The sequence below is a fragment of the Austrofundulus limnaeus genome, unplaced genomic scaffold, assembly GCF_001266775.1.
Source record: "Austrofundulus limnaeus strain Quisiro unplaced genomic scaffold, Austrofundulus_limnaeus-1.0 Scaffold2, whole genome shotgun sequence".
Lineage (NCBI taxonomy): Eukaryota > Metazoa > Chordata > Actinopteri > Cyprinodontiformes > Rivulidae > Austrofundulus > Austrofundulus limnaeus.
In genome coordinates this window covers 7756258-7770856 of record NW_013952404.1, presented here as the reverse complement: position 1 = coordinate 7770856, position 14599 = coordinate 7756258, and the positions used below count along the sequence as shown (strand labels likewise).

The window sequence follows — 14599 nt, the reverse complement described above, 5'->3', positions numbered from 1 at the left end:
ATTGAGCTCCAGATAATTTGTCTAAATCTTTTGGTTACGGAGGTAGCCCAGACTCTCTGAAAACCAAGTGACGCATGTCATTATGGGAAGCACCTTCAGGCGTGACCAATCATGGAAAGGCCAATACCACCATGTCTGTCCCTGGTGGACCAATGTGGGCTTGACATGGGGGCACCCTCATTCCTGCTCTGCTTTTGCCCAAGGAAAAAAAAACTGCCCATCACCTGCAGCTCAACCAGGAAGTGCAGTAACTCCATCAGTATTACAACCTGGAGCAGGACCATTCTGGGCGCTCAGATGTTTTTTTTTTTTTTTTTTACATTAATGACGAAAGTAGAACTTCTTCTTCTGTGTTTTTTTTTAGAGAAAGTTATAACAGCGCTGCACTTTTCAGTGCTTCTATTGTGAATAAAAGCCCGGTGCATGTAAACACTCATCATGATGGGATTGTACTCATGTAAACGATACATTTGGATTATTTAGTCCAAATAAATTTCAATCTGATCGATTAATTTTGCGCATGTAAACATATGTGCATGTTTGAAGACATACCTGCTTGAGTTCTGCAGAAGCCTGCTAATCACCCTTCGTTCAGATCAAGTGTGTTGGAGCAAAGAGACCTCTAAGTCATGGATGGTGGACCCCCTGCTTTAGATGCTTTGTCACTCTGACTCCTCAGTCACAAATTTTCAAAATAAATAAAARTMCATTTTTGTCATGAACAATTCACTGTTTCATGTCACAGCTTTAATATGACATCTAAACAATGGCTACTAACATGTCTTCCTGGAAGACACCCCCACAGCCTGTCTTACTTCTGCAGAAAAGCTTAGCGCCCTCACAGAGCGTCTTAACAATCCAAAAATAGATTYAAATAAAAAAGATTTCTTAGACCAAGTTGAACTTCAGCCAAGATATTTTGCATCCTTGAAAGTGAGTGTCAACAAAGGAAGCATGTAAACTCTGCAGACTGTTTCTTCTGCAGCTAGTCACTTCCTTTTTGACATTTTTCCAAGTTCAGTTTGCACACAAACGCATGGAAATTTACTCAGTGCTGCGTGACTTCTGACTTGAGTGTTTGTTTGTTGCTTCTATTGCTGAAACATGGAAGTTGGTGAGAAATGTTCAGCTTTAATACAGAAACACGTTAAAGCTGTTTACAGTTARACTAAAGCCAAAGTGTGTTGATGAGCTTCATTTTTAAAAAAGATCAATCAGTAAAAAGGTTATTACTTTATTGAAAATGTACAAATTTCACTTCAAACTGTACCGTTGCATTTCAGAGAAATTATTAAATGTCCTCTATAGGGTCGCCAACTTAGCCTGTCTAAAATATGGGACAGCTTRGCCGGGGGCGGGGCCTAATGTGCCAGTTGTGACATCACCACACTACAGTATTTCCCAACATTTGAGCTGCATCCACCTAAACAAGATTTAARCTTGTTTCTGTTATTTCCATGTAACATGATGGATTAAAAAGGATTTAATCACACATTTTAATTTTCTTTCAGCTGCTGATGGCCTCAGTAAACAAAAGGATAAATAAATATAAATATAAACTTATGTTATTATCAAACTTTTCTAATCATTTATCACTTCAGAAAATAACTGTTCAATAACAAATTCATTGAAAAAATGTAGATCAGGACTAAACTACATCTACATAAACATTTCATGTTTTTATAGTATTTTATATGTTTCATATTTCTTTTTTCATCCATGTTTTCAATGGTTAGGACAAATGTGCCATTAAATAGTTTGATAGTGTGTTTGTGGCAGCTTTTAGATTTACAATATTAATTTATTCTAAAACTACGGTCACCCACCKCAACAACTAAAGGCTGCATTCACACTGAAGGCAAATGCCGTCTCAACCTGACAAATATGATTTTTGCAAATCTGACCAAGGCCTTTTCAGTATGTGGCACTAAACTGGATACATATCTGGTGTTTTTCAAAGCGACTTCAACCTGAATGATCCATATAATAATGATAATAACCTTGAATCAAGCYGTTTAAATCTCGTAACTCCACACYTCTTCAGCTTTGGCACGAAGGGCACAGACAGTATACACTTCAATAAGAAATGCTGGGCCTTTAATATAATAAAATGGGTTAAGAATTTATAAATCTTAAATTACTCTGTGAAACTTCATTCCCTTTCACTTAAATCAGACACGATGATCGTTTTCAGTTTAATTCTATATATTAATCTCAGTTTTTCCATCTACAGCTTATTTTGTTCTTACAAGCATCAGTAATTACAGTAGGAGTCTATCCTTCAATCCTGCTGACATCTTTTATCTATTTTGTAAATTATTGTGATACATCTTGCCACCCATTTGTCTGTATTCAAATGAGACAAAATCAGATACATTAGGGAGCACAAAACAGACGTCATTAGGTATTAAGATCACTGTCAACTCTCTCAGTATTTCATCCTTCATATGAACCTCAGACTGAGCTTTCCAGTCACTCTTTACTTTCATAACAGTGACAGCAGAAAATAGAAAGGATGTTTCCTTTTTTTGATTAGGCTCATTCACTGTTTCCTTTGCTCCTAATGACACATTCAATCTAATTACCAGCAATTAGTCGGTGCTCATCTTTAATTTTCTGTATCACTCCTTGACAAAACACAGAAATAACTTGTTGCTGGAGAAAACTCCCACTGTTAGGGACGTCTCAGCTCCTTGTCTTAGTGGAAATTAAGGTTTGCTGGAAGTCTTCAATATTTTCATCAAAGAAAAAGTCAATTATTTAAAAAAAATTGATTAGAGAGCGGCTGTGGCCTCAAGTTCTCGTGCAGTCAAAAGTGAGCTTAAGTGGGATAAATGCTGATGGTCCTCATCAATATGAGCTTTACGATGTGTAATTAACAGCTGTAAAGGAGCCGAGTGTGTTGAGGTAATGAGGCGTGAGCACCGGGGGGAACCGCTGAGAGCTGACCTGCAATAAATACGCCAAACGCACTGCAGAGAGAGGTGCACGGCGCCCAGCTGCAGGAACAAGCACTTCCTGCTACATTGGAGCAGCTCTCACACAGACTCCAGCTCAGCCAACCGTGTAGARATTTTTACTTGATCGGTGCAGTTTTCTCCAAAAGGACATACGTATGGCAATGTATAACTTGTGAAAATGTTGTAAAAAATAGAACAAATGCTTGACCGATAAACAATTTGAATGGGCACGCCAAGTCTAAAAATTAGGTGGTGTACGAGTAGGCGCCGCGACACCGTACAAGGCCGGCACATACACCTGAGATGGCGTGATTGTGTCACTGTTGGCACATGCACCGTTGTGCCATGTTTAATGCATCAACTATAAACCTAACTTAAGGCTGAGTCTTGCCACCCTACAAAGGGAGTTTATTTCGGCTGCTTGTAACCAGGATCTCATTCTTTTSATCATGAAGGGTTGGAACAAACATCCACATTACTGAGGCCCTGATCCTTTGATAGAAATGTTTTGACAATTTTATTAATTTTCATTCACTTCTAAAGTTGGTTTTGGGTCACCAYGACTTTGGTCTGAACATTGTGCTKCAGATACTTTGTCTAAATCTTTTGGTTACGGAGGTAGCCCCGACTCTCTGAAAACCAAGTGACYTATGTCATTATGGGAAGCGCCTTCAGGCGTGACCAATCATGGAAAGTCCAATACCACCATGTCTGTCCCTGGTYGACCAATGTGGGCTTGACATGGGGGCACCCTCCCCCTTTTATAAGCGGCCCTGCACAACACTTGACACTCTCATGTGCCTTTCTTCCACATGYTCATGCAAGCAGGGCAGTGTGGTGAGATACCTCACTTAGTTTTCAGAGAACCTGGGTTACCTCCGTAACCAAAAGTTCTCTTTCAAACCTCGTTCGATATCTCACTATGGGATAGATAGCCAACTCCTGGACTACATGTTCCGAAGCAGAAGTACTTTGGTCTGAGATCTAAAAGTTATCCCTCCACCTTGCCCCACTGTGGGGCTGGTGCTGAGRTAAGATCCCACCTCGAGGACTGAGTGCACCAGRGACAACTCTGTCARATCSAGGCAGTAGAATCTAATGAAAGCATGAGGAGCTGCCCAACTGGCAGATGCATAGATGTCTCCCACCAAGACTCACCTGAAAAGGGCCCAAGTGGTAGACATATACCTCTGGTGGAATGTGCTCTCAGTTGCTCTGGGAGCTGTAACCCTTGGCAAACATAGGCCTCCCTGATCGCCTCCACAATCCTGCACGACAGCCGCTCCCTGGACAGAGGCTTCCCCTTATGGTCCGGAGCCCAGGATACTAAGAGTTGGTTACTTTGACAGAAACACTTCATCCTGTCCAGATAAACACGTAAAGCACACACTGGACACAGCAGATCTAACCGTCTTTCATTCTCATTAGCAAATGGCGGGAGATGAAATGCCAGCAGCACCAGTGACAAACATATGTGTGCTGAGTCACTGACCTTAGGCACAAAAACAGGATTGGGGTGCAGCACCACCTTCCTGTTGTCTGGAGAAAATGGCAAACATGATGCATGCACTGCGATGTAATTCTTATCCTCTTAGATGATGTTAGAACCAAAAGCAGGGTTATTTTAAGAGACAGAAAATGTAAGTCTGCGCACTCAATAGGCTCGAAAGGCAGGCCTGAGAGGGCTTCCAGGTCCACAGACAAATCCCATGAAGGGAAAAGGGGTTTCACTGCAGGACATAGTCGACAAGCACCATTTATGTACTTTTTAATCAGCAGATGTTGCCCCACTGGGGCCCCCCAAAACCAGAATGGTATATTGAAATGGCAGCTAAATACACGATGATGGAAAAGGCTGTTCCCTGATATAAGTCCTGTAGGAAGCATAACACTTTCGGAACCAAACACTGGAATGAAATCACAATCCTGTTCTCACACCACCTCTCAAATAGTGTTGTAAAGAGAGTGAGTGGACAGCGCCCTGGCACTCTGATTGGTCTCTATACGTTTAAGGGGAGACCACATGCTTAAATTCATCCTCTCARGAACCGGGCTCGGAGAGCTAATCTCTCTGGATGTGGGTGAAAAATCTGACRGCACCTGTGACACCAAACCCCTGCGCACCGACAGCAGCCATGGCTGCACGTAAAGATGGCTGACCAGCTCCGCCATCCATGCCGCTATAATTATCACTGGCAGCTGTTGTTCCCTCACTCTGTTCAGCACTGATGTTATCAGGCTGAGAGGCGGGAACACGTACAACAGCGCGTTCAGCCACGGATGCACCCACTCCTTATGGTGTGTCTCCACTTCTCACTGAAAAGAACAGGGATGTGAAGAGCTCAACAGACGCTCGGCCAAACTTCTCCCACWCCTGTTGYACTACCTCGGGAGTGTCCTCTCCCCAAAAAGTGTATTCCCCCTGAAGAGTAAATCTGCATGCCAGGAATGTGTGCCAKATGTAATGCCAGCAGATGTGCACTGCTCCACATTATCAGGCTGTGAACRAGTCTGTGCAGTGTCACTGGTGGGTTACCCAGTCAGTTTATATATGCTACCATCYTCTTATTGTCCGTTTTGATAAAWGCATYACAAGTTTTGTGCACTCTTCCCTCGGCTTTTCGCTTGRTTGCYAGAGGGAAATTTGTATTTGCAAACAGTGACGTGTGTTAAGGAACTTCAGAGTCAATCCCGCAGGGTGCTGATGGGGGGGAGAACAAACTGGGAGTTGCTGGGTGAACAAGCGCTCCTGCAACTTTTTGCACTGAGAAAACCAGTTTGCCGTGACARAAAAARGTGCAGGACTCTGACATGAACTTTCTGCACTTCTCCGCTTGAGGAGAAGGGGAGCCGCTGAGTCGTCCTGTGTGAACTCAGGGCAGAGATCTCCGTGAGTGCTACMTGCTGAGCTGCTTCTGGCCAACATAGGTCCGACGTTGAGCACCACTTTTTCCTTTTCGTAGTGCGAGAAGAGCGTTCAGAACTCCCCACAGGTACGACTGCTGCAAATTACATTTGTCCTACTGCTTCTGCGCCTGCGGWCRCCGCTGATGGGACGTTGATTCTGGRGACTGGAACCTGGATCCCATGTAGTTTCCGTTGCAACCCCAGACATGGCAGCAATGCCCAGACGAGCTGGTGGCGGCTGGCACAGCACCCTCACCCTGCTTCTTCCTTATCTTTTTAGCTTGCTGACTGCCTCTCCAAAACCGCCCCTCAGCCTGTGATGGATCAAATGAGGAGTCCATGACAGTCTGTTTGTCCTGATCCGGCAAGCTGGACAGGTTCAACCAGATTGATCTCTCTTGCCACTAAGCCCATAACACGGCCACAACCCTGCACAGCGCCTCTGGAGACACAGAGGATGAGATCTATCTATCTTCTCCCTGACTGCTGGACTGGGGTGCCCTTATCTCAAGGAACCCCATATCCCAAAACAGCTCTGCTTGGTAGGCTGAAAGGAGGGTGACCGCATTCAGATTTGTTATGGACRGAGCTGCAGACCTGTACACCTTCTGGTACATAGAGGCTGTAAAATGCTCCATTTTGCCCAYGAMCGAGGGGTCCTGCAGCTGTCAGAGTGGATCGTTAGTTGGGATGGAAGTGAAAAGCGACTCATTGTTCCCCCACTGGGGGGGTCTGCAGGTCCCAGAGATTCGTCATTAGCTATTCTAGCCCCGAGCAACCCTTGACGGGCACTCTGTGGTAAAAAGGTTTGTCCCAGATCTGGTGTCAAGCTGGCACTGCTGGCATGGCAAGTGGTCTGTCAACAGGATGTGGGCCAGATCTGGCAATGAATCTGTTTTTAAGATGGCATGCCACAACTGGCCCTGTTGTGATTTTGTGGTTTGGTTAATGTGGTACTGGCCTATGCATGGACCTCCTCAGGAAAACCACATCTGAYCCACCACAGGGCCGTCATTGACGTATCTGGGCCATGTGTACTSTGTGGGCCAGAGCTGGACTAGACAAATCTTGCTATGTGGCATCTTTATTAATAKATGGATTAGTAAAAAAAAAGATCCKTAAAGTAAATTGAATTTATTTGTTTTCTCTGTGCCACTTTTGATGTCTAAACATTTACCATAAATGAAACACTTGTAACAGCAGCTGGCTGCATCTCCAACCACCCACAGACAAAAAAATAATAAAAGAAAAAGAAAAAAGAAACTGAAACACCTGTCATTTTAGTGTGGGAGGTTTCATGGATAAATTGTACCAGCCTGGTGGCCAATCTTCATTAATTGCACATTGTACCAGTAAGAGCAGAAAATTGCAAAACTAACTAAAACTAACTGAAATTATYTCGATTGAATATCCTTAGTTTTAGTGTTTGTCCATTTATTTTGAGAACGGTGGATCTGTTTTATTATTATTGAGTAGTTTCACATTAGCTGTGGGCAGCTTATGGCACCTCTAGGTCTGTAACAACACCTGTTTACTATCTGCTGCTGCTCAGCATTGTCTGCCAAATGACGACAACAAAAGTTGGGAGAAAGCAGCGAAGTCCACTTTGGGATTTCGTTGAATATGACTGCAAGAAAAATAAAAGCAAGTGTCTTGTAGTGGAAACAGYTGATAAAACAGGTGGAAAACTGCATGAATCAAGCTCACACATGATYTCTAACTATGACTATCTTGACACGCTAGTTTCTCTCAGTAYCTCCTGTGAAAAACAAGCAACAGGTAGCACCGGGTTGGAGACAACTATTGTCATCGTCCTAAAATAATCACCCAAGTTTTTAGTTGGCAAAATTGAGTTACACAATTATTTTACGAAGGTGTTGCTATAATGGACAGCTTTAGCGACCAAATAGCTGTTGGTTAGTTAACTCACAGGAACATCACAAGCTTGAGGATGCATTGGCAAATATGTTTGCTCAAACTATAAAAAAATAAAACTAAACTAAAACTAAGCATTAAAAATGCAATAATAACCAATAAAAACTAGCAAATCCACTGTAAAAACTTATTAAAACTAATTGAATTAAAAGGAAAAAAAGTCAAAACGAAATAAAACTGAACTATAATGAAAAATGCAAAACTATTATAACTTTGGTCCCAAACCAAGTCAACGTATAGAGTCGATGTGGTCTGTGACCTCATGCTGGGTCACACCTGGGGGGAAAAATGAGCACAGGTGAACCTGTGGGTTTTCAGTCAGTAACTCAAAACCCAAAATACTGACAACTCAGACCCTAAAATGTAGTGGACGAACCACGTTACATCGACTACAGAAGCACAAACAAGGAGTTTYAATCTATAGAGAAACGAACTGAGACTTCCATCATTACAGCAAATTCCAGTTTGATGATTCACTCGGTAAACAGCAGAATCCCATGAAGTCACTTGGCAGGCTTTACCACCCTCAAACCACTTCAGCAGATCATGATCGGGCTGTTTACACCTGTTTCACAGCTGCTTCTTCACTTAGGTCTCAAGTGACGATTTATGACACCATTTCCCCGTTCTGTATGCAAATAATAATAATGCAGTAGCTCCCAGACAGCAGGATGTTAGCAACAAACAGAACACCAGAGTGATGTTTGAGGAGAAAAAAAAACACAAATTAAATCTGCGACCTCAGTGTCATTATTATAGATTAAATCATTAAAGCATTTCAGGTCTGAATGACTCATTATTATGTCAGCCTCCCCAGATGTCCATTTGTGGACTCATCAGCTCAGGATGTAACATTAGCTTAAAAATAGGATGATGTTGTTATGGATTAACTACTTAAAATGTGGGGAAATAAGTTATATTAAAAAAGAAGATAAATATTAGTTACTGATTGTGCACGAGCATGTAAAAAATAGATTTTTGATTGCCCACGACTAAAAGGAGGTGGGTGATGATTGTTCATCTGTTCTTATCTCATAAACCAATCAACAAATTTTAATGAAACTTGGAGAAAGTCATCATTTAAAAATATTGCCATATATTTGGAGTCAACTTTGTCTGTCTGTTAGCAAAATATCTCATTAARCYCTCGACTAATTTTAAAGAAATGTTCAGGAAATAATCATCGACTATACRGCTAGAGCTGATTAACTTTTGGGGTCAACCTCATGTAAGATGGCCGCCACAGCCAGCTGACCTTAGAAAACACAAAAAATATCTGTAATTTAGTCAGCTCAACAGATTTTAGCTAGAATTTGACGTGGCAGTAGCTGAGTCATTCAGAACACTTACACAACCGTGACTTTTATTAGAAAGGCTTAATTGCACAAAGTCAAAGCAAAACTTAAAGGATAGTTTGTCTTTAAAACTGTCTAAAACTTAAAGCCACAAGGCTGCAGTGAGCTCAGAACAAGTCATGAACTGGTTGTCAGCTCCAGCYCGCTGTCTACCGATGTACACATCACAGTTCAGCACCACAGAGCAGATACAGGACAGGAGGTGTAATTATCTGCTTCTCCTCTTCCTCTTCAAAGGAAACGCACCACAATGTCAAACAGCCTGACTTGCAAAGGGTGAAGATGAGGAGAAAGGAAAAGACAAAAAATAAAAAATAAAAAAAGGGAAACTAGCTAGAAAGACAGTGATGAAGACGGAATTCAGAAAAATCGAAGGGGGAAAAACCCAAGAGGAGGAGGGAGCCCACGTCTCATTCAGCAGGAGGYAAGTCTAATTCAGTAGAGGTTTCCATCACATTCAGCCTCCCGGTTTTCTTTGCCTGACAGCTCCTCGGAGACACGCAGATGTTTGACGTGGACGATCTGCGAGAGCAGGAAGCAACAAGAGGGGAGAGAAAGAAAAAAGGTGGCGACAAAGAGTGACGGACCGCGAGCAAACTGTGAACGGCAGACRGAAAGATGCTCATCATCATCGTGAACAATGACTCTGATAGAGGAAGCCTGTCGCTGGATTTCAAGCCCAGCTGAGGAAAGAGGTGGAGGGGGGTGGGGTGGGGGTGGGGGTGACCCCCCTGCCTGCCCACCTGCCAGGGGCTCAGTCATGCTTTTAGCATCTGCCAAACTGAAGGACACTTTGAGCCATTTTATTCTCACTGAAGGAGGCCGACGTTTGTCAGTCACACTGAGAGCTTCTGTTCCGTTCAGTCAGCCAAAAACACACACACAGAACACACACACAAACACGCACACACACACATCCAGCCCATGTAAACAATCCTAGAGTGTGTGAGAGAGAGAGCCCTGGCTCTGAAAGCACCATAGCTGGTGCAGCTGTGGAGCGGTGGGCAGCTGACGCCCGTCTGTGGGTCTCCTTGTCGTTCCCTCCACACCAGCCCTGCCTTCCTCCTCCTCCTCCTCCTCCTCCTCCTCCTCTTCTTCTGTGTTTCCATGAAACAGACCTGTAATTTTCACAGCTGTGTCTCAGCTCCAGGTCAGAAACAGAAACAGGGAATAGAGCAAAGAACCGGCTACAACAGCACACAAGAGCCAACACCACCACTACACAGAGTGGGCTGCTCGTTGGTATTTGTTAAACTAAACCAAAGACAGAACAAAAACTCATTATTCCTCTGCTGATCTAAAAGCTGAAGTTGAGGAAAAACTACCAGGCCACATTTTAGGGCATGAAGAAGAGAAGTGATCAGATAACCGATAATACAAGATAAACAAAGGCACACGTGTCAAACTCATGGCCCACAGGCCAAGTGTGGCCTGCCACAGCATTTGATGTGGCCCACATCAGTCTCAAAAAATGTGTTAATCTTAAAATAAGTTTGGTTTAAAACCAGCATTCACCATAAACTATGTCTCTTGTCGCATGTTGACTATTTTACCCATGAAATAATGGTATAGCCGTCAAAATTCGCCATTGTAAAATCTCCATGTTGTTGCATTTTCACCCGGTWCTTTTTGTTTTACTGGGAAGTGGGAATTTCCCACTCACAAACAGAAAATTTAAACTGGAACACCCCTCAAGTGGGAATTTCCTATCAGAAKGTGGGTGAGTTCAGAATTAAATACAGCAGCTACTCACCACAACTCGAGTAAAACTCTCTTACTTTTAATAGTTTTTCTGTATTATTTATTTCACATTTAATCTGTCATACAGTACATATTCAGTGTTTAAAACAGGACATGTTCAAACACTGTTTCCATGCAGGAAATATCATGTAGAGCTCAGTTACTGTTTGTTAGCGGTGCTCAGCCGTAGCAGTGAGATGAGGAACGTGATGTTTTGTGTTTTTAGTTAAACTTAAACATAAAATGTTGAATTATAATGCTCATGTGGCCCTCGGTGAAAATAAGTTTGACACCCCTGCTTTAGACTGACAGTAACCACAATGGATCCAAAAACAATCAGAGCCAAAGAAAAACTCYTACTTAAAATGTCCTGTAAACCTCTTAAACTAAATCCAAACACAATTTGATAAAAAGTTCATTAAAACTTTTACCAGAAGTCAACCTAATTCAAGACGGTATACACAGCTAATCAACATTAAACACCAAAAATAACTATAACGCAGGCAATTTTAAGCTAAATAACAAAGCAGCACCTGATCGGTTTACATTGATATACGCTATTTACTTCCTGTCTTTGGCTGAAAGGTGCTATACAGAAATATGTTGCCTTTACTCAGATAAGTCTTTTTGACAGTCTGTAAAAACCTAATTTATTTTTGGTAATTAGAAGAAAACAGATGTTTCCAATAAATTGATAATCAATAACAGTTCAGTGGGAACAAGAGAAGGGGGCAATAATGCTGTGCAAACAGCATTTATTTCCTGTCTCCTTACTGTATGGAATGATCTCCTGGTAGTGATGAACTCATGATGGGCAAATAATCAACTGAATAAATCCATCACAGAACATCCAAACAGGAATAATCCTCAACTTTACTCTGCTGTTTGCTTTAGTCTTTAAAATAAGACTATATCAACAGATGATGCGTTTTTTTTCCCAGTTTTACCATCTTCAAAAAACTGTAGACGAGCTGCACCTGCAGGGAATATGTGCTGCAAGGACTGAGACATTTCCAGGCTTCAGAGTTAAAGCTGCCTGTTCAGTTCGTATCAGGATATAGTTTAGTTTTATAACATTCAGGCCCAGGTGCAGCTTTCCTTTCAAGAAAGAAACAAGGAAGTAAATCGTACTCCATTACCGCTTACGCTTTACAGTGGTGACTTTTTCTATTTAATCAGTCTTTTCTTTTCTGGTGTGTTCAAACAGCAGCAGCATGACTTCATGCAAATCCTGACCAAACAGAGTCGCTGCTGGAATTGAAGGAAGTAACATGTCGACGTACAATGTCAGTCTGTTCGAAGTGATTGTTAGAAGAAAAACAACAACAATGGAATCAAATTGGAAAACGTTCAGAGGCTCTGCTGAATAATATTTACTCCCCTCCATGGTGGCACCATTACTGTGGTGTGATGTTTTGGAAAATGTATCTGTCAGTGTTTCAGTGTGTGGGTGGCAGAGTGGGGTGGTTTGAACTGTAGGAAAATTATTTGGTCTAAAACAAAGTTACTACTTTAGTTTAAAAACATGTAAACGGGTCCATATATGTGTTCCATGGTACCTACAGTATGTTCCCCTGGTTCTATGTTCTTTGGTACCAATCTTCCACAGTACACATGTTCCCCAGTACCTATGCTCTCCAGTACCTATGTTCTTCAATATCTACAGTATATTCTTCTGTGCCTATTGTCTCTAGTACCTATGGTACATATGTTACCCAGTACCTATAGGAGTATTTGCTTTGTAAAGCCCACCTTGGTACGCCTCAGCTCCAGAAAGCATGGCCTTACTCTGGCCTGGGTCGTGTTTGGATTGAGCAGAGAGCGCTTCGATGTGGATGGGATCAAAATATGCACAATCATTTATTTATGCAAAAAAATAATGGAATAAAACCAGCTCGAAGGTAAAGTACCAAATACTGAACAGGAACATCTGGCAGTCTGACTCTGAACATGAGAGGACATCAGAGCAGTAAGCTAATGGTAGCTTTTTGTTAGCTTGTTGTTGTTGTTGGTAGCTCTCTACTGTGGTTTTGTAGTTAAACTCGTGGGGGAAAACGTTCCAGTCGCTGCAAACYATTCTCGTAAAGTTACTCTCAGCTATGTGATGTAACTCGCTGATCAGTMAACCAATCATTGATCAGCAGTAGCTGTATTTTCTGTTACTTATGTTCTCCGGTAACTATGTTCCTTGGTCTGATGTTCTCCACCTACAGTTTGTTCCTCAGTATCTATGCTCTGCAGCATCTATGCTCTCTATCTGTTCTTAGGTTCCTATGTTCTCCTTTACCTACTGTATTTTCTCCAGTACTTATGTCCTCCAGTAACTGTTTTTCAGTACATATGTTCTTGTGTACCTTTGTATTCCAGTACCTATGTTCTTTGATACCAGTGTTTTCCAGTACCTATCTTCTTCAATACACGTTCTTTGGTATGTTCCYTTGTACCTATGTTCTCCCATGGTTATTAATAAAAGTCAAGAAAGATGCTTGGCTCCCTCTTCAAAGGTCTTTTAAAACAAATTAAAAAAATACTGAATTACAGTGTAGATATTGTACTGTGGAACATATGAACCTGGAGAACACAGGTGAACATAGGGATGACTCCAATGATAACAATAAGCCACAAAGCTGAACATTTCTTCTTCTAAAGTCTGTCCCTGTCTCTTCCTCTAACCACATGTGGCCTGAGTCTGAAGTAGTGTCTCGTCTGCAGCAGCTGGGAGGTCTTTGTGTCTCTCCTTCACTCTCTCTCTCTCTCTGTGTGGCTACAGCACAACAGTTCATCAGAAATAATGGGATTATGTCCCAAATTGAACACCAGCCCGTGTGTGGGGCAGTGGATATTCACCACAATACCATGACAGCCACACTAAGGTCCGCCGTGGACAACCGACACATGGACATATATATAAGTGTACCTGCAGACCTAGCTCTGCTCAGGAGTCCTCATCAACTTCACCTCATGATTTATGACCCTGGTGTTTTGTCAGAAACATTGGTCTTAGCAGCAGGTGATCACTTTTTCCAGAACTATGTTTGGAGTTCTGATAAAAATCCAAGATAAATCTTCAAAATTATCTAAGGCATCATAACCGTTAAATTTATACAAATACTTCCTCTAAGTACCAATATGTTACTGTGGGATACCTGCTAGTTCATCTACGTCAAAAGTAATGAAAGCACAACAATCCAGCTTTGTTACTGAAGCATAAACCAACCATTTAAGTACTTAAATTCTTAACAAAACTATAGTACTATGRAAAAGTCATGAATTACCCCTCCTTTCTTTACATTTTGTGTCCACTGTCCAGGAAGTAAATTTTTCTTGTTAAAATGAACCCATGAATTATTCAGGTATAATACTCAAGGGATGAACCTGTTGGTCCTTTTAAATGGGATTTTGAGACTTTTTTTGTTGAATCTATAAAAACTACCAACAAAAACAGTTAGACACATAGAAAACAGTGTTTCTAGCACTAATAAGGRGATCCACAAAMTAATATTAGCCAWAAAATAAAGTTCAGTTGATGATGAYCTGAAGGAAGATGCAGCTATTATTCCTGRTTCTTTACAAATATYACTTTCAGATACAGTTTGGCTGCTTTAGACTCTTCTTCTTTAGTCCACTTTACCCATTTGTTCATTTTATACTACTCACTATGCCAGGGGTCTTCAACCTTTACAATCAAAAGAGCCATTTCTG

General features: G+C 41.7%; 1 protein-coding gene across 1 annotated transcript in view; it reads right to left on the bottom strand.

Annotated features, from left to right (window-relative positions):
* Window positions 1–14599, bottom strand: part of bahd1 (bromo adjacent homology domain containing 1) — a 34838-nt gene that overhangs the window by 18132 nt on the left and 2107 nt on the right. The window lies entirely within an intron of this gene.